Source organism: Panthera pardus, unplaced genomic scaffold (genome assembly GCF_024362965.1).
Source record: "Panthera pardus isolate Hobbes unplaced genomic scaffold, ASM2436296v1 HiC_scaffold_6, whole genome shotgun sequence".
In the NCBI taxonomy this organism is placed as follows: Eukaryota; Metazoa; Chordata; class Mammalia; order Carnivora; family Felidae; genus Panthera; species Panthera pardus.
Window position 1 is genome coordinate 140,535,268 of NW_026526991.1, and position 26,237 is coordinate 140,561,504.

Below are 26,237 nucleotides of genomic sequence, written 5' to 3' on the forward strand. Positions count from 1 at the left end.
GGACCGCGAGATCGTGACCTGGCTGAAGTCGGACGCTTAACCGACTGCGCCACCCAGGCGCCCCTACAACATTTTAAAGAAGTAATTGGGTTATGTTATTTCTTAACTTTTCTTGAGGTATTTTGCATAGTTTTACATATTTATCTCTTTGCCAGCAATCCATTTTTTTTCCTGATCAGAAACCTGACAGGAAACGTTCCTGTGTGACTATCAGTTGGTGAATGCGAGAATGAGATTATTATGCATTTTTAAGGATAATTCTTGCTTCATAGTGATAATAACGGTAAATGTTAAAATTCCTGAACAGCTTGTTTCTCTGGGAATTAGCACTTGTGTGCCCACCAGGTGGGAAGTCTTAAACACGTGGATGTGAAAAAATTAAATTGTATTCAGTTTGTGTAGAAAGACATTAAAACCCTGTGCTTTGTGTCACCACTGTGGTTGCTTAGCTACAGACATGGGGTCATCACATGCTATTGGAACTTGATTGGTCCATTCTTGGAGGAAATACTCCCGAGTAAGCACAAGCATCCAAAATTCCGACTGTCAGGTCTGGTGGGACAGGTGGTAAATAGGACGGGCATGTGTGTTGGCATTGGCTGTGTGGAGTGACCTTGTTGCCTGACCAGGTCAACCTCCGGGAGAGGTCTGATGCGTCATGGAAGAGAACTTCCCTGCTGGAGGCTGGGCAGGCATCGGAATCCATCCTTCACACGTCCGTAAAGATTACACAGTTCTCAGTCTTTAGGAAATGGGGAAAATTAGAGGGGTTTGGTTTCGTTTCTTCAAAGTAAATGCCATGCTTTGCCTGTTTTAACTTATCTGAATAGGATCCCGAATAGGATCAGTAAGTAGCACATTGGCCTGAAAACAAAATTGTTGTTTATTTTACATTGAATTCTAAGATTAAGGTTGTTTGGTAACATTTTTTTCCTAAAAAAAAAAAAAAAGAAAAAAAAAGGTGGGCACAATTTTTCTCATGTGTAACTCTGATCAATCTGCCAGCCCCTCATTTTAGCTAAGCCACTGAAAGCACTTCTTCAGCAGAAGAGTTGGTGACTAAGAAGTTTGCACAGGGCACACTCTTGTGTACACATAAAAACGCTTTATAGGCAGTACTGCACCCTGTGCTCCAGGCACTTCTGACCATTCCTTCTTGATTAGACTGCTGTCACTCTTTGCTGCCCCTGATGGCAGGTTGGATGACAGCCCCCGCAAAGGGCTGTGCACTGGAGACTGTAGGGACAGTCGGGGCAGGATGCCCTTGGTCATGAGGTGCTGCGTTCCAGAAGCAGCTGTGCACCAACGTTTGTGTTGAGAGCAGCAATAAAGATTTCAATGCACATTAGGTTGCTAGCTCAGAGCACGTTGATGTTGAGAATGTCTACAGGATCACAGTGAATTTGGCCGTGTTATGCCTCTTGTCTAGGAGGAAACACTGGGTTTTGAGGAAGGAGGTGTAAAGAACACAGGAATGGAAAGAGGGTGTGTTTTGTGCCCCAGTGTGACTAATCCTGGTCATTCTGTGCCGCCATATTAGAATGATCAGAATGTCCACATCGGGTTGATTGAGTTACCAATGATCTATGCCACAGGTTTGATCAGCAGCCCCAGAGCAGACAGGTAATAATGCTGCCTTCAAACCTGCTGGCTCGTGGGGCATCTGAAACAGTCCACTATCATTTGTACTCTTGCTCTTTCACTGGGGTTTTCTCCTTGTCCTTCTGGACTTCAGTCTGTGTTTCAATGAAAGAGTTTTTGTCCAATTTATCTGTACTGTTGAACTGGCAGTCCTGTTTAAAAAACCAGCCACTGCTTGTTTGTGCTGGTTTCAGTGCTGCTGTGTCTCAAAGCCTGGCAGGCAGGATCAGAGAGCAGACCAGGAACATCTGGAAGAGGGAAAGGTCACGGTTAACTGGCATGTGCTGGTGCACCTGTATTACTTAGCGAGTATGCGTATATTCAGGGTAAATAGGAAGTTCATGAAAAAAAAGTTGGAGCACAATAATGATTTTTAAAAGCAAAACAAAAAAGGTGGCAGCAAGGGTCTCCGAGGTGACAGATGTGGTATACAGTCTGGTTTTCTCACTTAGCCCTTCAAACCCCACTTTCCTGGTCTCCAAATTAGGGATGATCACATGTAACTTCCTTCACAGATTTGCTGCTACTGGTTGAGGTCATGCACAAAGTCCTGGTGTAGTGCTTGGAAGCTAGGTAAGAATTCAGTAAATATTAGTCATCCTTAACGTTCTAAAGATAATAATTGGTACAGATAAATATACATAGTAGATAGCTCTGCTGCTGAGCGCTAAAATGGTAACCTGGCTTTTCATTTGTCTGATACATAGCAAACTTGTGCTCAGTCCCCTGTTCCTTACCGCTGGGCTAAGACATGTCACACTGGCGATCACCTTCTCGTCTTGTTGCTATGAAAGCAAGAACCTGGGAAGCATCCGGACACCCAGCGGAGGATGATGAAATGCCATGGAGGACCTGTCCCAGGCACGGGCTGGAGCGTCTCTGTTTCTGAGCTGATCTCTAAGTGTGGACTATAGGTGTGGGGTTTGCTGGAGTCCAGGTTCACATCTGCCCACCACTGTCCAGATGCTCCTATGTAAGGAACGCTCCTGCCCCTGATCTTTGTGGTACACCCCAGCTTCCTCCTTCTATGCCTGGCTTCAGGGCCCCTGATCTCCAATTACTGCTTGTTCATTAAGCTGGTGATCTGTTATGCGTGCTGATGGCCACTAAGAGGCCAGTCTGACTCCTTAGCAGTGAACTGTCCCAGTCTTACTGTTTCTGGGAACCATGTCCACTGTGAAGGAGATCTGCAGGGAAGCCTGGATTCCTGTTCTGTCACCTCAGGACTGGTAGCTCTTAACACAGTGATGGCATCCAGCTGGTACATAATAAATGGCACTTGAACTAACTAGCTGTCCATCTCGTGTAGCTCTGTCTTGTCTGGTTGTGTGAGCCCCAGAGAACAGCCTACATCTGTGACTTTGCAGATGAGTGTGTGAACATGTTCTGTCCCCAGCAGTGGAGTGTGGTGTGGGGCAGGTGGTGGGAAGGGCAGGCTGGGGGAACATACCACTTCCCTGGAGCACCTGCTTCTGGAGAGCAAGCTGGAGAGGAGGGTCTGGGACCCCAACCCCTGCAGGTCCTAGCAGGAAATCCAGGGAGGTATGAGTGGGGCACTGGCCAGGCGGCGGGGGGGGGGGGGGGGTCTCCACTTGAATGAGGGTGTGCAGCAGTGTGTGCCTGTCGCCCAGATTTCTGAGCACAAGGGAGATCCTCTCGGAGCTGATTGCATGTGGTCCCCAGAGTTCAAGTCTGGCTGAGTTTCTACCATTAGGAGCTGAGTTGTGCGTCGTTACATGTTGGTGGATGGTGGGCACCGTCCTGCACTCCATGTCAGGAGCCATCGTGGCATGGGCAGGCCGTGTGACGGGAGTGTGGACTTTTACCTGTTGACCTTGGAGCAGTGCCTTAGTGTCCGTGAACATAGGTTTTCTTGTTTGTAGGACAAGGTTGTCCACAGCTGAGTCTGAGATGTTAGCGTGTGTGAAGGTGATGCTAGGTGCTTGAGAGGGCAGTCCCGAGTCTTCCCTCTCTTCCTCTTGGTTAGTCAGTGTCTGTGGGACGGTTGACAGGGAACCAGAGGAGAAGAGATCACTGAAGCAGGTGGGGCAGGGGCAGGTCATGGAGCCCTTTGTGGCGGTCTGGGGGCTGGACAGCTGGGCCCACACCAGAGGTCATTTGCCCTCTTTGGAAATGACTCCTACTTTTTTGGTCACGCCTCATTGACATCCTTGCCAAGAAATCCCCTAAACTGCCTTTCCCCTGTTCATCAAGCGTGGATTTTCACAGGGATCCCTTGCACGAGCTGGTTCAGGGTGTGGGGGGCAGGTTGTCGGACTTCCAGCTGGGAGAGACTGCAGTGAGGGGAGCGCAGAAGGGGCACCCAGGCCAGCAGGGATGAGACGTGGTGGGGATCTCCTCCTCTGCCCACCTGTGTGACGGTGGCTCTGAGTGTCCCTGTGCGTGCTGTGGGGGCTTGGAGTCTACTGTTCCGGGCCCACCTCCTGGTTGCTCTGCTCTTCCTGGTGGTATGTGCTGTGGAAACTGTGGTCCTGGAGGGAGCGCTGCAGAATCAGGCATCTGAAATCCGAGGCCCTGTGGGTGTTGGAGGCCAAGTGATGTAAGTTGGGTGGGGGTATGTGCATCTCTTCCTGGACGTGTTAGAAATCAGATAGCAACAAAATGCCTGCAGCGTTTTCTCATCCTATTGGCCAGAACAAATGCTGTTTTAAGATTAATCTCACGATGGAGCATCATGTCACCATCTACCATTCATTTGCCAGAGGTCTTGCCCCCTGAGGACATAAGGACAATGGTCTGGCCCTCTGCCGGGCCCTGTCCCCACAGGGACTTTCTGTGATGGGCTGCGAGGCGCTGGGGGAGCTGGACACGGGCCCTGACAGCAGCCCCACATAAGAGCTGTCACGAGAGCAGCACATGCTCTGAGCAGTGATGTGTGTGGTGCCCCTTCAATCCTGCAGTGCCCTGGGCTCCTCCTCCTCCTTTATTCATTAGGGGATTGATGCCCAGGAAGGCAGTGGCAGGGAGCTGGGGACACGGGTGCAGGGCCGGGACCCTGATGCCTGGCCAGCCCACCATGTGCGAGGGACGGTGTAGTTGGCAGGCGCCGAGGGGTTTGGGGAGAAGGTGGAACCCCTTCAGATATTCCCAGAAACAGAAAAAGAGTGCTTTCCGTTTTAGAATGACAGCGTGTATGGCCGGGTCAGGGCAGTGAGCCAGCCAGGAGAGTCTCGAAGGAGGAACGGGAGGACAGCAAGATGTGGCGGATGGCAGCGTGACAGGCAGAGGCATGTGGCAGCCCTTGTGGGCTTGGGAAGGGGAGGCGAAAGGAATGTAGTTGGCAGAAAAATTTGCTTTCAGTTCCTTTTCACTGTTTCTTTAAAATGTAGCCCATTTATACTTGGGAGCCTCAGCTGGCAGCGAATGGACAGCTTGCCGATGGGGAAACTGAGGCTGGAGGTCACGAAGGCTTCCCTGAGCTGCATGCCCAAGTACGTGGGGCCGATTCTGTGGTCGAGTCCTGGGAGTGTGGGTAGCGAACGCGAAATGCTGCCCACAGCAGTCCAGGCAGCCTGTGACCCTGTGGGTAGAGCTGGTGACTTCAGGTTGGCACCACCTTCCCGTGAGGCTGGAGTCTGAGGGGCCAGTCTCGTGGTCTCTGCTGTGACAGTTGGGGCCAAGATGAGGCTGTCTCCGATTTCTTTGCTAAAACCCCAGGCACAAAGTGTTGCACAGACTGTTGGTCGGACAGATGACCTTGAGTTGCAGTCATCGTGGATGGAGATTTGGGGTCTGGGGCGCAGGACTGCAGGGACCCCCCACTGTGGCCCCCAACGCCTGGACACACTGACTCCGTTTCTGGATCAGACAGGAGGGGCTGGGTGTGGAGGCTCCCATCTTGGATGCTCTGTGGAGGAACAGGTGGCACTTTGAAGGGGGTGAGCTTCCACAAAAGCCCTGAAGACGTGAGGTTCCGAAGGAGGCCGAGGTAACACTGAGAGTGATGGCTACGGCCACACAGTCGCATTCCTGTGCCATCGTGCGCAGCCAGGCAGTCTGGAGATCTGAAGTGAGAACTTGTGGCAGCTCGTGCACTAAGCTGGAGCCTGCAGGCGCGGCCGGCGGTGCTGTGCCGCTTGGAGGCACCGGGCCTGGCAGCCGACTTGCTCGGTGGGGGTGCCCGCGGGGCGGCCCTTCCCGCGTCGTTGTCTGCGCGTCACTCGGTAGCCTCCATGGGACTGCGTGAGCGTGTTCGCCTTGAGCTGGGCTGTCGGGGAGCCAGCACACCCGGCGTGGGCCACGGCCAGGCCTCCTGTGGCTGCGGGAGCTGCACGCACGCACGGCGGCGGGGTCGGGGAGTGTGAGCCTGAGCCCCAGACACAAGGGAGGGAGCGTCTGCGGGCCCGCGGTGCTGCTCAGGAAGAGGACGCGGGAGCCCCAGACCCAGCGAGCTAATGGGGCTGCTCCAGTGTCCGTGCTGGCGGCGACCGCAGGCCCAGGTGCCCCCGGCGGACGGTTTCTGTCAGTCCGTGGGGCTTGTGATTTGGGGCAGGCGGACGGGCTGTGCGTGTCCTGGCCGGGGCAGCAGGAGGCCGGAACCGTCGCCCTGACGTCGTCTGTGCTGCCCGCGCGGCCCCGCATTGCCCGACCTGCCTGCGGTGTCAACGGTGGTCCAGGCCCGGGGTGGGGGTGGGGGGTGGTTTCCCAGCGATTCCCGGGCCTCGAGCAGCAGACGCAGCTGACGCATCGTCTATTTCCTGCCGTGTTACCTTTCTGGAGAAATTGAAGTCCTTTATGCTTCTAAGGCAAAGTTTTCATGGGAATGGCTTCGTTTTCCAATGAAGTGAATCTCCATACCAAACCGTAGAACAGCTCCTTGTGATTGCGCTACCGGCTTCCCGCGGACCCCACACTTCCTGCCCCTGGCGGACGCCCCACGCGAGCCGGGCGCGTCGTCAGTCTCTGGGCGCGTCCGTCCCGCGAGCCGGGCGCCGCCCTCACTCTGCGAGCGCCTCCGTCCGTCCTGCGAGCGGGACGCGTCCACCACTCCTCGGGCGGGTCTGTTACGCGAGCAGGGAGGTGTATCCCTGACGCGAGGGGGTGGTGCGTCCTTCACAGCCAGCGGACAAACACTTTGTCGGTAAAGTCAGCGCTGTCGGTGATTTTCTCGTCGTCCCCGGGGACGGTTTCCCGCCCCCGAAGCTTGTCCGGGACAGCACGTGACGTGCCGGTTGCCACCGCGTGTCTTCCTCGTGGCGCCTTCGGCAGCTCTGAGGGGAACGGGTCAGGAGCTGGGGTCCCTGTGATGCGCGCTCACGCCCACCCCCGGCGCGGTGGGTGTGGGGAGGTAGACCCGGGGCCGGCGCCCTCCTGGGGACGTCCCGTCGGGCCTGGGCTTCCTCGTTCCCCGCAGGGCTGGGGCCGCCCGCCCTTTACCGCGGGTTTGCAGCCCAAACCGGCTCTTGAGCGCCCGCCGCCCGGGGTCTCCGCGGGGGATGGGGCGGGGTGAGCGGCCTGCGTCTCCTCGGTCGTGTGGCGTTGTTGGGGGGGGGGGGGCGCCTTTGCAGAGCCCCCCTCTGCAGAGGGGCTGTGGCGCGGGTGGACGCGCGGAGGGCCCTGGGCACAGACCGCGCCGCGCTCACTGGCTCTCACGCGGTACCTGCGCAGCCGGCCGACAGGGGGCGTCGCCCCGCGCCCGCAGCAGCCCCGAGCTCCAGGGGTCCCGGACCCACGAGGGACGGCGTGGGCGCCCCCCCACCCCCCCGCAGGGTGTCTGTGCCCCCGGGGTCCATGCAGCCCCGCGGCGACGGGTCCTCGGAAGGAGGGCGGTGCTCGGCCGGCAGTGCGGTTCCAGGGCCGGCGGGCCGGCGCCGAAGAGAACTCGGGAACATCGTCTTCCCGGTGAGCGCTCCCGGCCACTGAGCGCTGGGGGCGGGCCGGGGCGGTACCGGAGGCGCGGACACCTCCGTTGTCACTGCTGAGGACGTGGGTATGCCCTTGGGGAGCCCCGGCGGTGAGTTTGCGGGGAGGGTAGGGCGCAGGGAGCGGCCGGAGAGTGGCGTGGTCCCCGCCCCGTCGACAAGAGGGCTCCGGGTGTGCGTCCCGAGCCCGTCGACCCCGGGTGGGGGGGGGGGGGCTCCTCTGGGCGTTGCCAGGGCACGTTGTGAGAGGCCGAGTTTGCGCAGTAGAGGTGGGGCTGGGTGTACGCCGGCAGGAGAGTTCGCGGGACCTCTGAGCGGGACGCTGGCCCACGTGAGGGCTCGCCCCGGTCGGGGACGGCGTGGGGCGGGACGCGGTGCGTACTGAGCTTTGCACCCACGCTTGAGCGCGGCTTCCTCCCGGGGGCGGACGGAGGCGTTCTAGCAGCGGCTGTGAATTTTAGACCGTTGCGCCTGCTCTTTTACGGGCCGTGCCTCGTGGGTGCAGCTCAGACGCCAAGTGGGCGTCCCCTCTGCGCCTGCACGGAGCCGAGAGCTCTGGGCAGGCAGAGCCTCACGCTGAACCCCACGCTGTCGTGTGGTTACGGGCCGGTCCGTGTTGTTGGGCCTCCGTCCCCCTGACCGGCGGGAGCCCTGATGGGTTCGTCATCGGTGAGCTCGGCGGGGGTTTCCGTTAATCATTAGCAACATCCACGTTGTGTTCATTTGTCCTGCACGTGTTGAGGGTTTACTCTGCGGAAACGCTGGCGAATGAGATTCCACTCCTCACCTTTCTGGGCTTCAGTCCTCTCATCTGTGCAGCAGGGCTGTTAGCACTGCCTTCTGCACAGTGTGGCTGGGGAGACAGAGTAACGCATTTAAAATGCTGTTGAAAGCTTTGGTAGCGCGTATGTGGCGGCGACTTTTTCACTATCGTAGCCTTTACTGTATTAAAATTTGGTAACACCCCGTTTTCCCCCCAGTTTATGTATTTCCTTGGTTTGGTGTTCCTTTCCTTTGCAAATGACTGAAACACAGAAGATTTCGGGGTGATCAGGCACTTCAGGGGAAAGCTTAATGTCACAGGCTGAGAGCATGGCGTTCGCTATCAGACCGGCTGGATTCGAACCCTGTGGCCCCCACCAAGCAGTTAATGTAATTTTCCGCCTTGAGCCCCATATCTCTCCCATACTGAGCCCTGACAGGTACCAGTGGGATTGTTGCAAGGATCAAAGAAAACAGCATACAGCAAGTGTTCACAAGCTGCAGTGCTTATTGTGTGTATAGGACCCATTAGGGAGGGAAGGCAGTGGCGTCCAGGGCCCCAGCTTGTTGGCTGTAAGGTGCTCATGCTCAGGTGTGTTTGGATCTCAAGTCCACGGGTGTCTAAAGCAATCTCACATAATTAGGGTCTAGTTAAAAAAGATAATTGGTTTTTGGATTAATCTTCATAATTCTAGCTGTTACAACAAGTCCCAAGATTTTAATGGCCTAACTCCAACTCATGTGGAGTTCTTGGCCAGCAGGTGGCCTTTGGGACAGGTGCTGGCGGCCGTGGGTGCACCCGCCACCTTCCTGGCAGTCTCTACGTTCAGGCATTGTGGGGAGGGACAGGATGGGCCAGTGCGTCAGCTGTCATGGCGTCACCACGTGTCTGATGTAGCGGACTGGTCTCAGCCACAGCTGGCATGCCTCTGACACGCCTGACACCTCTGACCCTGGAAGAAGCTGGGACCAAAGTCCAGCTGTGCAGCAAGAAGAGCGAGCGGGTTTGGGTCTGGTCCGTCTCCAGGTAGAGGCAGGATTGAAGGCTCTGTGGATGGTTCCATTAAACTGAAGACCACGAAGGCACTGCGTGGTTCTCTGCTGCCTCAACTGTGGCAGTCCTTAGGGTTGGGTGAGGAGACGAGGTTTGCTTCTGCTCGGAAGAGTCCCTGTTTGTGTGTTTTCTGTTTCTGCCGTGGCAGCTTCGTGGACCTCCTGTTGAGTCTTTGCCAGGAGAAGAACCCAGAGCTCAGAGATGAGGTTTCCTGAACTGAGTAGGAAGTAGAGCCATGATTTTTTCTCAGTTCCCTTTCCTGGTCCACAGTAGCTTTTCCTTGTCTATATCTCTCTGGTCTCTCTTCTGTTTCTTGTCTTGGCTTATCTCATTTTGTGGGCATTTTAAATATTTTTATATTTAGTTCCTGTTGACGCTTCCTTTTCTCCACTTGTGTTCTTTTCCTGGTCTCACCACTTATCACTTTGTAACGACCAATGTGTGTGTCACTTTCCCCCTTGAGGACACAAGTTGTCATAACTGGAATTTGACACCAGAGATCAGAAAAGTCCTCGTATTGAGAAGTGTGGACTCTGGTGGACCTGTCACAACTGGTTGTCCAGAACTTACTGTGACCGTGTTTAAATCGACTCTGTCACGTAATGCCTTCAGAAGTGTGTTTTTAAATAGTGTGTGTGTTTAAACGTGTTTGTTGTTCTGCCCAGGGCTTGGTGAACTGAGCCTGTTGCGGCCGAGTTGTTGCTCCCCCATCCTGCCTCGGGGCGAGTGCATGTGGGGAGTGTGTGGCACAGCAGTTGGGAGTCGAGGTGCTTCTCTCCTCATGTCCCAACACACCATGCACCCCAGTGCTGTATGCTTTACACAGTCATTGTTACAGGGCTGGGTTAATGAGACATTCCAAAGTGTAAATTAAAATTTTCAGTTTTCTCTTCTTTCCTTATGGAGTTACCAGCTCCTGCTGCAGCCAAAGTGTCAGCCAGCCTGGTTTTTCCATGACACTGAGTTAGTAATTTGTTTCATTAGAGGATTTTAAAAATGGTTGCTATACTTTATTAGCTGTCTGTGCCTACAAAATGCCAAGACGTTGGTAAATACACATGATCCAGAGAGAATCGCTTTCTCTGAACGCTTCAATTTAAATGTACACAGGCATGCACACACATGCAGGCACACACACATGCATACACAGACACATGCACACACAGGCAGGCACAGACATGCATACACATGCATACACGTACATATGTGCACATAGAGACGTGAACACACATGCACATACATGCAAGGACACATGTTCACAGACATGCACACACGGGCATGCACATGCACACAGACATTTGCACATACACACAAGCACATAATGCACACATGGATGCACACACGTACACACAGATGCACAGACAGGTAGGCACATATGTATGCAGACACACACAGATACACATATATACAGACACAGACACATACAGAATTGCATCCATACACACCTTTTTTTTCCTCCCAGGATTTTGAACTTTTTAAATTTTAGTACCGAACTTTATAAGACTCTCTGTGCCCAAAGATGGGAGCAGGAAAATAGTTCTGCTGTGGTTTCTTTGAGTCTCAGTGAACCTGTGTGCTTTTTGTAAATCTTACACACTTTGAGTTGTGTTGGCTTAAGGCTAAAATCCTGCATTCACGGGATACAGGGGTTAGAATACTGGCTTGTGTTCGTCCTTGGTCGTGCTCCAGTGAGTCATGAATTTATCTGGATGTGTCTCCCGAAGGTACTGTGTGTGGAAAGCGCATTGGAACGTGGACAGTGGTAGCTCTGTTAAGAGCAGGCGTCGTCCAGCTGCACCCACCACGCGTGACCGAGTTTAACTGCCATACCTCCCCCCTAATCTCCTTGTGCCAACAAACTGCTGTAGACGCCCCATGGTGTCTCAGCACTCGCCCTTTTCTTTGAAAAAGAGAATTGCTCACCGATACTCGTGACTCTTTAGAGTGATATTTTTGTTGAGGTGTGATTGCCATTGGATATCCTATTAGCTTTGGGTGTATTTGATGTTTTTACACATCATGAGCTGATCCCCATGTTGTAAGTGTAGTCACCATCGAAAGTTATCACGTTGTTAACGACTATATTCCCTATGCTGTCCGTGACATCCCCACAATTATTTATTATTTTATAACTGGACGTTTCCACCTCTTAATCCTCTTCACCTATTTCTCCTGCCCCCAACTTCTGCCCATCCTGCTACGTTTGTTCTCTGTACTTGTCAGTCTCTTTCTAATTTGCTTTGTTTAAATTCCCCACAGAAGTGAAATCATACGGACTTGTCTCTGACTTACCTCATTCAGAATTATATTCTCTAGATCCATCCATGTTTCAGAAGTGGCCGAGCTTTCATTCCTTTCTTAAGGCTGAGTAACATTCCTGTATGTGTGTATGTGTGTAAATGCCCCACATCTTCCATTTACCTGTCTGTGGACACTTGGGCTGCTTCCCTATCTTGGCTGTTGTAAATAACGCAGTGAGCGTGGGGTGCAGATACCTCTTCAGATTGGTGTTTTTGATCTTCACATAAATGCCCAGAAGTAGGAATTCCTTACGATAGTTCAGTTTTTAACTTTTTGAGGAACCTCCGCACTGCGGTCCGCAGTGGCCGCACCAGTTTGCATTCCCACCAACGGTGCCTCCCTGTTGCACTGTCGGCACTCGTCTGTTGTCTTTTTGATACTAGCCGTCCCACAGGTGTGTGGTGATACCTGATTTTGATTTGTATTCCTCTGATGATGAGTGAGTTGAGCAACTGTATGCCTTTGGGAAAACGTTTACTAAAGTCCATTTCCCATTTTTAAAGTTGGGCTATTTAGTTTTTTTGATACCGTGTAAGTTCTTTATGTATCTCGGATATTACCCCTACTGGATATGACTTATAAATATCTTTTCCCATTTATTAGATTGCCCTTTCATTTTGTTTCCTTCGCTGTGCAGAAGTGTTTCAGTTTGATGTGAGCCCATGTATTTATTTTTGCCTTTTGTTGCCCTTGCCTGAAGGATACAGGTGCAAAAAATATTGCTAAGACCAATGTCAGAGAGTTTACTGTTTGTGTTTTCTTCTGGGAATTTTATCATTTTAGATCTTCCATTTAAGTCCTTAATCCATTGTAAATGTATTTTTGTGTATGGTGTAAGAAAGTGGTCCAGTTTCATTCTTTTGCATGTGGGTGCCCAGTTTTCCAGCACCACTTGTTGAAGAGACTGTTTTTCTCCCCATTTTGTATTCTTGCCTCCTTTGTCATGGATTAATTGAACGTGTTAGCCTGGGTTTATTTCCAGGGTGTTTCTCCTGGTCTGTTGATGTGTGTGTCTGTTTTCATGCCATTTATCATGCTGTTTTGATTACTGCAGCTTTAGGAAGATAGTCTGACACCAGGAAGCATGATGCCTCCAGCTTTGTTCTTCCTCCCGATTACTGTGGCTATTTAGTGTCTTTGGAGGTTCCATATATTTTTAGGATTTTTTTATGTTACTTCTGTAAAAATGCCCTGGTTTTTTTGATGGGTATTGCATTGAATCTGTAGATTGCTCTGGATAGGCATGGACATTTCAACTCTAGTAATTCTGATCTGTGAGCAAGGGGTATTTGTGTCATCTTCAGTTTTTTTCATCTGTGTTTCAGAATACAGGTCTTTCACCTCTGTGGTTAAATTTACTCCTGAGTATTTTATTCTTTTTGATGTAATTGTAAATGGGGCTGTTAAAAATTTCTCCTTCTGATAGCTTCCTATTAGTATAGAAATATAACAGATTTTGTATGTTTTGTATTGTACACCTTTATGGAATTCATTTATTTTTAGTGTATTCTACGTACAGTGTTGTGCCATCTGCAAATAGTGATTGTTTTACTTCTTCCTTTCTGATTTGGTTGCCTTTAAAGTGATTTCCACAGGTGGATGGTGGGGCAGATGGAGGTGAGACCAGGTCTGTGTTCTCAGGGTGGGTCCAGTGTCATTTGAGAAAATATATTCAGTATGGTTACTGTTGTCATAATACACAGCAAGAAAGGGAAGCTTGACACATTTTTTTTTAACTGGGGATGTGCTGCAGAGAAATGAGATTCATAGATTGAGGGGTTAATAGATGAAGAAGCTTGGGGTGGCTCAGTCGGTTGAGCATCTGGTTCTTGATTCTGGCTCAGGTCATGACCCCAGGGCCATTGGTCTCTGTGCTGAACATGGAACCTGCTTGAGATTCTCTCTCTGTCCCTTCTTCTTTCTCTCTATCTGTCTCTTCTTCCCCCACCTCCTCTGGTCTCACTCTGTCTCTCAAAAAAAAAAAAAAACAGCTTGAGAAGCTGACAGGCCGTGCCCTGATTGTCACGGGCACACGTGCTGTAGCCGTGGACAGTAGAGGCAGCCCTGTCTGCAGCGCGTCTTAGACTCCCGGACGGCTCATGTTTTTGTGGCTATATAATCTTTGAAAGGGATTGAAGGAATTGATGGAGTGTTACTAATCCCTTCTTTACGTATTGGTTGTTTCCTTTAAATGTTTGGAGTTGTAATGGCTCCTCAAAGCACTTGGGAGCCACGACTGCTCTGTGCGGCAGGACATTTTCTCCCTCCAGGGCGAGCCCAGGTCCAGTGAGGCGGCCAGAATGCTGCAGAGGCAAGGATACAGTGCGACGACGAGAGCCTGGTCTCCTGGGGCGGGAGTAGGCCCTATTCACCCATGGAATCTCCTAAGTCACGCCTGTAAGATGTTTGCATGACTGAAGGTATTAAACCCACTACCCGCCAGCCATTCGCATGAGCTCACAAAGGAATACGTGAGAGTAACTGTGTCAGGAAACAGATGTAAACGAGCTTAGCTGTGCTCTTTCCCACCTCTACCTGGAGTAGGTTCTGTTTGGTGAAAGTGAGGGTTTGCCCTGCAAGAAAGGGGACCATGCAAATGTAAGGTGTGGTACCTTTGTCATTTTGGTTTGTTTCCTCTCTTTGACATGAAGCTGGAAAGAAGCAGGTTAGCTGGCACATCTTGTTAGTCTTTATGCTTTTTTTTTTTTTTTTTTTTTTTAAAAAGAAGATATACAGAATTATTTAGTTGCCAAGTAAGGTAACACAAAATACCAGGAAAAAGTTTCACTGTCTATAATTTAGATCACTGAGATTTCAGGGTATTTTCTTCTGAATTGGCATCCTGTAGCTTTAGGAACCTATTTTTATTCATCTTTTACTATCTTGGTCCTAACATGGAAGCTGGTAATGAAATCCTCGGTTTGAGGCAGGATCACTCACTGCATTTCCACCCTAAAACTTCAGGGGAGTAACAACAGGGTGCAGTGTGTGTATCTGGGATGACTAGCCCTTGTCCTTCTGCATGAAGGGAATCTGGAAGCAGCTCTGACCTTGGGTGTGGGAGCACAGACCATCATCCTGCTGATAGCTGTTCTCGTGTGTCTGTTCAAGTGTGGGCTGTATCTTCTCCAGAGCATGTGAACAAATTTCTGCCCAGTGGTGATTTGACAATGATTTCTATACGTCACAGAGACTTGGGGATAAATATTCTCTGTTGTTCACCCTTACTCTGGACACTGGACAGGCACGCTCTAGTGGGGAAGGCTGGGGTACTCCATCTGTAAACTACAGGGAGTTGAAGGGGAGGTCTTTCCATGAGTTCTTTCCTTTTTTTTTTTAAATTTTTTAATGTTTATTCATTTCTGAGAGAGAGAGAGAACGAGAATGGGAGGGACAGAAAAAGAGGGAGATACAGAATCCAAAGCAGGCTCCAGGCTCTGAGCTGCCGCACAGTGCCCGATGTGGGGCTCAGACTCACGAACCGTGAGATCATGACCTGTGCCGAAGTCAGACGCCCAACCAACTGAGCCACCCAGGTGCCCCTCCGTGCAGTTGTTTCTTAGCTCACAAAGGTAGGCCAATTTTACCTATTACCCCCAAATAGAAGGAAGTTGCCGTGTTCAAGTAGTATGATCAGGAAGCTGTAGTTTAATTCTTGGGTGAAATAATCACTATGTCAATATGCCTTTTGACTTGGCTTTGAAATCAGAATGACATGGAACTTTAGGCTAAGTCCCTGTGATGGGTCCAGACATAAGCTGTTATAGCTACAGAGTTTATCAGGTGTGTAAGAATCTTTATGAAAACCTTGGCGGGGGGGTGAGAATGGACAGGAAGATTCTTCTCAAAAGGAATTCAAAAGTGTTAGCAATGCCACCTAATTTTCTGTAGAAGGTCCATCAAAGTGTGGCTCCTTTTCCAGTTTAACAGGAGGTTAAGAGCTGGAGAAATACTTCTGAATGTTGCTGAAATTGCGTTTTCTCTTTCACCTTGTGTGTAAACTGTGGGTTTCCAGGTGGTTGCTGGGGGCTCGCGGGGGTAGTCAGGTGGTGCCGTGAGTGGGGGACACCTAGTGGTTTTCTTCAGGCTGGTACACTGCATGCCTTATAGCCTGTGATGCTGTCTCTACTTTTCGTAGGAATTCTGTCTTGTTTTTAAGATTAACATATAGTAAAACTAACTCTCTGGTGCCCAGATCTGTGCGTTTCATGGTGCTTATTTCGCAAGCTTTTGTTCCACCCTTTTGACATGTCTGTTCATGTCTTTGCCAGGCTCTTAATCAGGATGCTGTCTGTCCTTTGTTAGAGGTGTGGTTTGAAAATATTTTCTCCCAGTCACTAGCTTAGTGTTCATTCTCTGAAGAGTGCCTTTTTCAGAACAAATTTTTAAATTTTGATGAAGTCCACTTCATTATTTTTTTATGGCTCATATTCTTTGTTTAACCCAAAGTTATACGGATTCTCCCCTGTGTTCTCTTCTAAAATTTTAGTTTTGCTAATACATTTAGCTCTGTCATCTATTTTGAGTTATTTGAGGGTTAGGTTGAGATGACGATGATTCTTTTTTTTGCATATAGATACCAGTTACTCCAGCCATGTTGAAAAGACCATCCTTTCCCTATTTAATTCATTTTGCACCCTTGTCAAAAAGCATTTAGACGTGTGTGTGGTCATATTGTTTTGATTTTTGTAAATTTGTGATAAATCTTAAATATGGTAGCATGAAACCTCCAACTTTATTCTCATTTTTTTGCTATTCTGGTTTCTTTGACTTTTCATATATCTTGTAGAATGGGGTATATCTAAAAGAATTCTGCTAGGATTTTAGTTTGATCATGTTAAATGTATCCATTAATTTGGAGAGAACTGGCATCTTTATGTTCACGGACATGGTATGTCTCTTAATTTGTATGGATCTTCTCTGATTTCTTTCTTCACTGTTTCATACTTGTCAGCATACAGATTCTGTAAAAATCCTACAGATCCTATACATGTTTTGGATGTTTTGTTAGGTTTATATCTAAGTACTTCTCATTTGTATAGCTACTGTAAATGATATGTAAAGGTAAAATGTTTTTAAAAATTTAGTCCCAGATACTCATTATTAGTGTATATTAATATGATTTGATTTGGTATGTTGTGACCTTGCTAAAGTCACACTTGCTAAAGTTAGTAGGTCTAGCAGTTAATTTTATGGATTCCTTGGGATTTTCTTTGTAGGCTTTTGGTTTTTTCTGTTTTCAGTTTCTCTGATTTCTGCCCTTTGTTATTTCTTTCCCTTCACTTGCTTTGGATCCCCCACCCCCAACTTTCTTAAGGTAGAAGAAGGGTAGATTAGTGATTTCAGACCTTTCTTTTCAGATATGAACTTTTAATGCCATAAGTGTACTAATCACTATTTTGGCTATATTCCAGAAATTTTGGTTTCCATTTTTGTTCAGTGGGAAATATCTTTGACTCTCATTTGAGAGGTCAAGGTACTTTTGTGTAGTTCATCCAAATCTCATTTTGGCTAGCGATCACGATTAGGATTTGTGCAGGTTTATTTCCAGCATTCCCACCTGATATTCTCATGGTCTGTGCCTTGACCGGCCACTAACAGCAGTGGAGCTTGTCAGGGAGGTTGGCTGATGTGTGGAGTGTTGGTGATGTAAAAGTCATTACCGTGTGGGAGTTTGAACTTGAGTGCCATGACGACAGGGATGACAGGGGTCTTCTGGTTTGTATTCTGCTGTTGCCTCATACCAGGACCAGGGCTCGGCACGCAGCAGGCATGTGAGGCTTTTTATGTGTTTGGCGTTGTACTTCTTACGCATTGATCAAGTGTAATTTCACTTTTGTACTTACTCACCCTGGTCTCTGGGCTTATGTCAGCTGCTTTGCTCTGGAAGCTATTTTGCAACATGACCATGTTTTCAAGCCAGTTTTTTTTTTTTAATGTTTATTTCTGAGACAGAGAAACAGAGCATGAGCAGGGGAGGGGCGGAGAGAGAGGGAGACACAGACTCAGAAGTAGGCTTCAGGCTCTGAGCTGTCAGCACAGAGCCCGACGCGGGGCTTGAACTCACAAACTGCGAGATCATGACCTGAGCTGAAGTCGGACGCTTAACCTACTGAGCCACCCAGGGGCCCCTCAAGCCATTTTATATGTTGATTTAAGCTTTAGTTACTTGTTATTTTTTTCTTATTTTATGTAAAAGTTGTTTTTTTGTTTTTTTTTTTTTTTTCTATTTTGTCATTCTGTGTGCTCATCTTTCCTCTATTGGGATGTATGGTGCCAGTGTCTGTTATTTTGTAAAGATTAAAAAGTTACCTTTAATCATGTGTGTAGTCAAATATCCAGCAGAGGTTTGTTGATTCCAGCAGTAAAGCAGATACCTCAAACAGTGCATCATCAGGTACAAGATTGTATACATTATGCTTTATTATTGGCCTTTTGAATAAAATGTATTATTAATAATTGCCACTTGATCCAAGTTGGGCAGAATGTTTAAAAAGCACAGTGTTTCCGTGAGTAAAAAGTTTATATTTTCATGTTTCTTTTTAAGTAGGTAGTGGTTCATCAGAGTTTTATCATGCACACATTAGGTGCCGGGGCTGTGAAGATGTTTTATTCCCAACAGTTCAGAATAGTTTTGGTCTTGTTCGCAGGTGGATTTGTGCACTTCAGCATGTTTTCTGGAGGGACTCTCATAGGTCATCGGTCTCACAAAAAGTATACATCTTTTTTAATGATTACATAAAATTATCCAAATAACTAGTTTATCACATGTGTCTCCTGGCATATCTGCCCTCTCCTTTTTCCTCCCTGCCTCCAAAATCCTTGAAATTAACAGCAAGACTTTACAGGACTGAGCCATTATTTTAGAAAGCAGGATTAAAAATATATATACAATTTGAAGATAAAATGATTTAAAAAATCTTGACATATTCTGTCTCTTGACCCCAACAAGAGGGCCATCATACTTACCCATTCTTATTTCCCATTACTCGGCCAGATGGGGCAATTTAAGAACGTCATTAGAATCATTAACTTAGTCACTACTTTATTTCCACCTTTAAAAAGTTTCAAAAACTTTTATCTTCGGTCCAGCAGATGATGGGGCCATGTCTCTCTCATGTACCATCCTCTACCAACTGCTTGGCACATAGTAGGTATTAATACGTGTTTGCTGGACGAATGAATGAGTGAATGGTACTAAAACTCCAGACCCTCTGATGGCATTAGGAAATTCCGAGCTCAGGTGCAGGCCAAAGCTTCAGTGTTACTTTGCTGCTGTTTTAGGTGGGATGCCCTACTGAGCTGTAGATTTCTGCATTTCCTGAAGGTCAGAGTGACTCCTTGGTGCTGTTTTATTCAGTCTGAAAGAAGGGGGCGGGTGATGGGGCTCCTTATTTCTAGGGAGGAAGACTGGGCTTGCATCACCATGCCTGATGTGCGGTGCTCACCAGCATCTCCACGCTCCCTGAAGTGCTCCTGGGGCCTGCAGGTGGGGCGGGTAGGTGTGCTGCAGGGAGTGAGTGTGAGCTCACTTTGGGCCCTAACCTCTGACCCATGGGCAGGTAGCTGTGAGGGGAAGTAGGCCCCTGTGTGTGGATATGCAGAAGAGGGCATGACCCCGCCCAAATGTCCTATGAAAGTTTGTAGGTGGCCTGCGCTTGCTGGCAGGTCCCCAGTTGTGTTCCCTGAGTCTGAACCTACTTGGGTCCTTTGTGCCCCAAGAGCCCACCTGAGTTGAGAGCTGGCCACTCTCCAGCCATGGCAGTGTCCAGTCCCAGGCCACCCCTTAGGTCATTTTAAGCTTTAGGGGTTAACGTATCAATGATTTCTTTAGGATGACAGTGACACTTAGAGAATGACATCTGGACGTTGAAGGTGTCCTTGGGACAAGTACTCATTAAATCCCAACAGCCCAGAAAGCAACACAGCTACATAAGCATGCCACATTAATTTTCGACCAAGGAGCGAAAGCAATTCATTGGGGGAAGGATAAGCTTCTCCAGAATCATGTTGGAACAGTTGGATGTCCGTAAGAAAAAAAATCTAGATCTGAATCCCACACTTACACAAAAATCTGCTTAAGGATCATAGATGTGAGTGTAAAATGTGAACCTGTGAAACTTATAGCAAAAAATCATAGAAGATCTTCAAGATTTAGGCTTAGGCAAACAGGTTGTAGACTTGAATCTACAAGCACAGTCCTTTCAAAAATTAAGAGAGAAATATTGATGAATTGGATTTCATGAAAATTAAAACCTGCTCTGTGAAAGAGGGTGGACAGACCAGGTACAGATGTGGATAGTATGTGCAACCCACATGCTCAGCAACAGACTGGCATTCACAATACATAAAGAACTTTCTGAATTCAACATTATCACTAGAAATCCAGTGAGAAAACAGGCTAAAGACATGTACAGACACTTCACTAGAGAGGATGTGCATATGGAAAAAAAAACAACAACAACACGAAAACAGGCTCGGTATCATTGGCTGTTAGAGAAAAGCAAAGTAAAACCATTTTGAGATGCTGCTGCCTTCCCATCAGACTGGCCCAAGTAAAAACAGCAGTGGCACCCAACAGGGTATGCAGTAGCTGTCTTTGGGGACCCTGCTTGGAACCTGTTTCCGTGTTGCCTTGGGTCTCTTTGGCAGGGCACAGGTGGTCAGGTCTCTCACCTCTCTGTGAGCTTCCTCTCGTGACGCTGTGTTGGGGCAGACCAGGCGTCCTCTCAGATTGCTTTGCCTTGTTGGTATTGCCACAAAAACAGCCGAGCAGACTACCATAGCTGTAGCGACCCTCAGTGGAGCTGTTTAAATGATTCCAGGAACACTTAAGACCAAACTCTAGGTGAGTGAGGGTGTGTTTATGAAACAGGGAGATAGTACTTTTATGTTTGTGGAAAACTAGGACAGCCTCTCTTTTGGATCCTTTTCTGCTGGCACTCCCGTAACTGATGTGTATAAATAATGGTTCTGAGTTTTGTTTCAGGAACACGATTTTCTGGGTGTTGGGGTTTCTGCACTGGAATGAACTTTTGTATCTACTAATGGGCCTGTTTTCCTCCTGTTGTTTCAGTATGAAGCCTTTGGTAAACTCCATAGTTTTCTCGTTCTCCTTTGGTGCCCATGTAGCCCTTTCCGACCGGGCACCGAGGGGTGGAGTTCATAACCACTGCCGGTGCTTGGCCCACACGCCCTGCCTTTGCTGCCTGCTGCGCGCTTGCCACGGGCCACGCCTGAGACCGTCCTGGTCCTAGGAGTGACACGGACATTGTTGGTTCTGTTTGCCCTCTTTCCACTTCTGCAGAAAGTGTGGACACATTTCATGGTGGGACAGCGGGGGAGCTTCAGAGGATGGGCACCTGACGGTCCTGGGTGGTGCCTTCGGCGGGCCTGTGGGCAAGTGCGGTAGCCAGGTCAGGCCACCCCTTCGCTGGAAGATGAGCAGGAGGATGGTTACGGGAACTCTGAAGTATAAATGCCTTTATTTGTAAGGTGCCCAGGAAGATCCCGAATCATGAGACAGCCCGTACCCGTCTTTTTCCCTTCTGTGCTTCGTCCCCTCCCAATCCAAGGTACAGACGCTGTCCCTGTCGTTGGGCAGGAGGCTCACTCATGGGGTCTCTGGGGCTTGGATGAGAGAGGGGGGCCAGCCGGGACCCTGCCCTCAGCTCCTTCTGAATTTCTAGCTAGAAATCATGAAAAATGGTGTCCATCACCCAACCTTACCCCTTCCTGCTCTCCCACAGAGAAAGAGTCACAGCATCTAGTAAAACCTGCTTACCTGTGGGACTCGGGATCCACAAAAGTGAGTCCCGTCTGGAAAGCGGGAGCAGCTGTGTTTCAGACTTCTGTGGTCTTTTCAGGAACACTGTTCTTGGAGTGTGAGACTGTTTCCCCCTTTTCTGAGGGAAGGATCTCTGAATCTCAGAAAATACCAAGAAAGGACGCTTGTTTAATGTATTTATAGCAAGTGATCACCGCAAGTTAAATGTTCTGGACTGACCGGGCAGGAGGGAGGCCTTGCAGCCAGAGAACAAAGCAGCCTCACACTTACAAAGCCTCCCTCACCTGCACAGCAGACCTACAGCATCCTAAGAATTTGACAGGTTCTTTTGGGATTCTTGAAGAGCCCCGGTGTCCTGTCCGGCTTGGGGGGGTGCTGGTACAGGGCCCCCTTTACACCCGCAGCTTGGTTGCATGTCTGCTGCGGGGCTGGGCAGACGCCTCCTGTGTGGTTTGGAATAGAACGGACTTCCAATGGGTTATTTTCTTTAAACCTTCATGCAGTTGGAGTTCCTGACAAACCAAAAAAGGCAGCTACAGGGGCCACATGATAATATTTAACAACAAAAAGTAAAACCTTAAGTGATAATATCTGAGACCTTATTGGCTAGGATTAGGATTTTATCACAGTGGCACATTTATGATATTTGTCTTTCTGGTCATGGCATTAGCTGAATGCCTTGTGGAAGTTTCTAGTCATTCACATAAACATAAAAATACCAATTGTGTTAATTGGTAGTTCTTCAGAGTCTTTTCCCATCATACTGAGGGTTTAAATGGGCCTTGGTGATTTTGCATTCATACAGAAGGGACTGTCTTCACCCCAATCACCTTACTTAAAATGCCCTATGGAATTCAAGTTTCTGAACTTTACACTGGAAGTGTGGCTTCCATCTTAGAAAACTTGGGGGCAGTGAAAGCAGCCCTGCATCTAGATGGCGTCAGAGGAAGCGTCGTGGCTGTGGGGTGTGTGTTGGCAGGACGTGGGGCCACACTCTGTGAGGACGTACGGGCCCCGCCAGGGGGCTTGGTGTCCACCCTGAGTGCGGTGACCAGCCTTCCGTGTGCTGAGTACTGCGGTCCCATGGCCGTGTTGCCCTTTTAGTGAGGACAGGCACTGGGCTGGAGGTCATGGGCTGCAAGTGGCTGTCCAGACGATGTGGGACTGTTGGCCCAGGTAGCGGTGTCAGGGAGAGAGGAGAAGCAAGTGGACGTTTTAGAGGGCGTGATGTTGCGTTTCCTCAGTGTTTCTGCTTCTGTAAACGGCCTTTGGCCTCCTCTCCTGGGAGGGTCCTTTTATGGCTGCCTGCTGCCTGTTGGCCGCATGCTAGTGAGCTGAGCTGGTGCTTGGAGGTCTTCCGGGGTGGGAACGCTGCCTGGGCACCCCAGTGTCCCTCACAGTATGAACGGGTCACAGATCACAGAAAGCATTTGTGGGGCTGAAAGGACCTTCTCCCGTCTACTGGTGCTCGCTGAGACCTTTCCCGTCCCTTGTATTTGACCTTTTCCACTGCAGTAGAAGGTAGTAGGTATTATTTTTTTTAATTTTTTTAATCTTTATTTTTGAGAGAGAGTGTGTGTGTGTGTGTGGGGGGGGGGGGGCATAGAGAGAGGGAGACACAGAATCCAAACCAGGCTCCAGGCTCTGAGCTGTCAGCACAGAGCCCAACATAGGGCTTGAACCCACAAACCGTGAGATCATGACCTGAGCTGAAGTCGGACGCCCAGCCGACTGCACCACCTAGGTGCCCCGAAGGTAGTAGATATTATTACCGGTATTTTATAAAAGAGAGGTGAGGCCTGGGGAAGTAAACTGACCCTGCAGGTCCCCCAGCTGTGTTCAGGGACAGAAGGGGTCCCGGGTCTGTGTGCTCCCACCACCTTGGACAGGCGGGTGCAAGCACAGACGCCGCAGTCTCTTTCTGCAGAAAGAAAAGCTCAGCACAGAGTGGCTAACACGCCTCCAGCAGCCGGGCCGGGGGGGGGGGGGGGAGAGTGCCTTCCAGGGTGCTCCTGATACCTTATAAAGCCATCGGCCTAGGAGAGGGATGTTAGGAAGGTTCCTGACAGCTGTAAAATTCCAAACATGGGAATGATTGCTTTGTTACATAAGCATTCGTTCCAGCTTCAGATGAAGAATCAAAGTCCTAATGCTGGGAATGGAAACCATCCCATTAGGCTGGTCTGTTTACTCTGATCCCAGCCTGGCTCTGTGGCCTGAGTTTCACTCCTAGGGAGCATCCTGTCACCTTGAGATGTCTTGGTGGTCCAGGCTCCCCCTTCCCAGCCAGGCATCACAGGGCCAGTGGCTCTGCACAGACCCTCGTGGGGCCTGAGTGTATGGTGCGAGGCTGGGTCAGAAAGATGGGGGCCTGCAGTGTCTCCTTCAGCCCTGCATTTGCTTGGCTTCTTTTCTTTTTTTTTAATTTTTTTTTTTTTTTACGTTTATTTTTGAGACAGAGAGAGACAGAGCATGAACGGGGGAGGGGCAGAGAGAGAGGGAGACACAGAATCTGAAACAGGCTCCAGGCTCTGAGCCATCAGCACAGAGCCCGATGCGGGGCTGGAACTCACGGACCGTGAGATCGTGACCTGAGCCGAAGTCGGATGCTTAACCGACTGAGCCACCCAGGCGCCCCTGCTCGGCTTCTTTTCAAGGACTTGGGGGTTCAAGGAAACTCTGGGCTACGATGGTAATAAGAGGATGCTTCCTTTGGGGAAGGTGAGAAAGGTCTCTGCTCAGTGTTGCTCAGCTATGTATTGGTAGTTCTGCCTTACTTGGCTTTTCGTTTTAGGTTTAGAACTTGTCCGCAAATCTTTTTTTTTTTTTTTTTTTTTTTTTTTTTTGGTAACGAAAGACATAACTTCAATTTCTTATGAAACTTTAAGTTTTATTGAGCTTCTTGGAGGATGACAATATGGAAATTTTTGCTAAAGTGGGAAGTATTTCAAAAGATCGGTTGCGTTTTCTTCTCACTGAGAAAGGATGATTTCTGCACTTTTGTGTCCTGTGTTCTTACTCCTGAAAGGAAAAAGGCGTTACGTGGACAGGTGTCTTCAACACAGGAGTATGGAAGTATGCCGTTTGGATTTTATGTGGCAAATACTTGAGCAAGGGTTGGTGTGGCAGGAAGGAGTGGCTCCTCCCAGGGTGGCCCTTCTACTCAGAGTCACAGTTTTACCCTGAAGGCTGCATGCTCACCACAGATCCAGGGTGAGGAGGAGAGAGGAGTGCCCATGGAGCCTTCAGCCTGGATGATGAGAGAAGGAGAAGCATGTTTTCACGGTGGTGTTACATCATGGCACGGATTGTCAATCAGCTTTGGGCAGAGACTGGGGAGGCGTCCTGGGAGGACGGAGTCGTGTGTGAAGCCAGCCAGCTCGTGTCCATCCTGTGTACCCCTTCATCCTTTTTCCTTCCATCGCTCCATCCATCCTCCTTTCATCGGTCAATCATCTCTCTCCTCTTTCTCCAACTTCCGTGTCTTTGTTACTGTATCAGCGCAGAAAACCTCACTGGCAGAACGTAAGAGCCCCTGGCGAGAAAATCTGCCTGTATAAACTCACAGTGAGAGGTGGCTACAGATTGTTGCTAAAGTAGTTGCAGAGTTCAAAGTAACTGGACTTTCTCCATGGAAAAGCGGCAGCGTTTTTAGCCCTGATGCTTGGGGTGCCTGAATGACCCTGGGCCCTTGGCACAGATACTGGATCCTTTCGGGGAACACACACTGAAGCTGTTGTCTCAGACACGCTAATAACGGAGTCATTGAGCATCCCTCTCTGCCTCTTTCCCAAATGATCCCCAAACAGTTAAATAATCACCCTCTGTGTGCCCCGATGATGAGCACAGACTCTGTCCAGCTGTTTATTGGAAGTCACTCCGTGACATTCCAGTGCCGGCTTGTGTGACTAAACCCACTGACACACGGTGCCTGTTTGTGAAACGGTGGGTCTGGGGCTCAGCAATGTAGGATGCTAGTCCTGACGGCATTGCCCGTATTCTGAGGGAGTCACTTGTGTGTGTGACAGGAGTAAGCTGCCAGCAGCTGTCCAAGGCCTCGTGAGGAAAGCACTACCATGACTTGTGCAGAGTTCTCTGCGGCTGGAGCCCAAGGCCAGGATGGTCCTGCGGGGGGGCATGTCATGGGCAGGTGGCCAGAACGCTGACCACGTCCGTGTTGGCTGGAGTGGACGGTTTCAGGTGTGGCTTCGGTGGGAAGTTGTTTGGGATTTGGTCAGAGTTTGTTTTCTTAGATCTGGGGACCTGGGCCAGAAACAGGAGCACCATTTGCCTGTCAAATCAGTAGTTCTAAGGATTAAAGGCTCTTTGGGACGCGTGGGACAGGGGCTGTGGAAGCTTGTCTGTCGTGGTAAATCCCTCTGGTGTGGGCCGTGCGGTCCGGGCTGTGGTGCACGCAGGGGGTGCGGCTGTGTGCCAGGAAAGCGTTGTGTGCAAAAACAGTCTGCAAGCCGGATTTGTAGTTTGCCGCCCCCTCATTTAGGTGAAGTTATTTAATAAAAAGTGTCTCTTTTTCCATGCCTGTAGGTTTTAAGAGCTGGTAGCAACCTGGGGTCTCTGAGAGTGGGATCTGGAATCCCCTGTGAGCCCGGTGCTTGCGAGCATGATTTCATAGTGGGGCTGGAGCGAATCACCTGCTCAGAAGCACTGACTCCTCCCACCATCCAGCCCCTTCTGAGCCAGGCCAGGAACGTGGGTAGAGATGCTCTGGAGAACAACACTGACGTCTTCTGACTTCATGAAGAGTGAAGAGTGTGTTTTCACCTGGAAAGGGCTTATTTTCCTTGAGGCC

General features: G+C 49.5%; 1 protein-coding gene and 1 long non-coding RNA gene across 12 annotated transcripts in view; one reads left to right on the top strand and one right to left on the bottom strand.

Moving 5' to 3' along the window:
* DIP2C (disco interacting protein 2 homolog C) overlaps positions 1-26,237 on the top strand; it is a 413,035-nt gene that overhangs the window by 176,675 nt on the left and 210,123 nt on the right. The gene's annotated exons all lie outside the window — the stretch shown is intronic.
* LOC109273821 (uncharacterized) lies at positions 988-6,898 on the bottom strand. Of its 2 annotated transcripts, none has more exons than XR_008419766.1 (2): positions 6,372-6,898; positions 988-1,889 (listed from the first exon to the last, which is right to left on the bottom strand). It is a non-coding gene; the product is annotated as an uncharacterized LOC109273821 (long non-coding RNA). The 2 variants fall into 2 exon arrangements; XR_002083295.2 differs by lacking the exon at positions 6,372-6,898 and adding an exon at positions 3,468-5,788.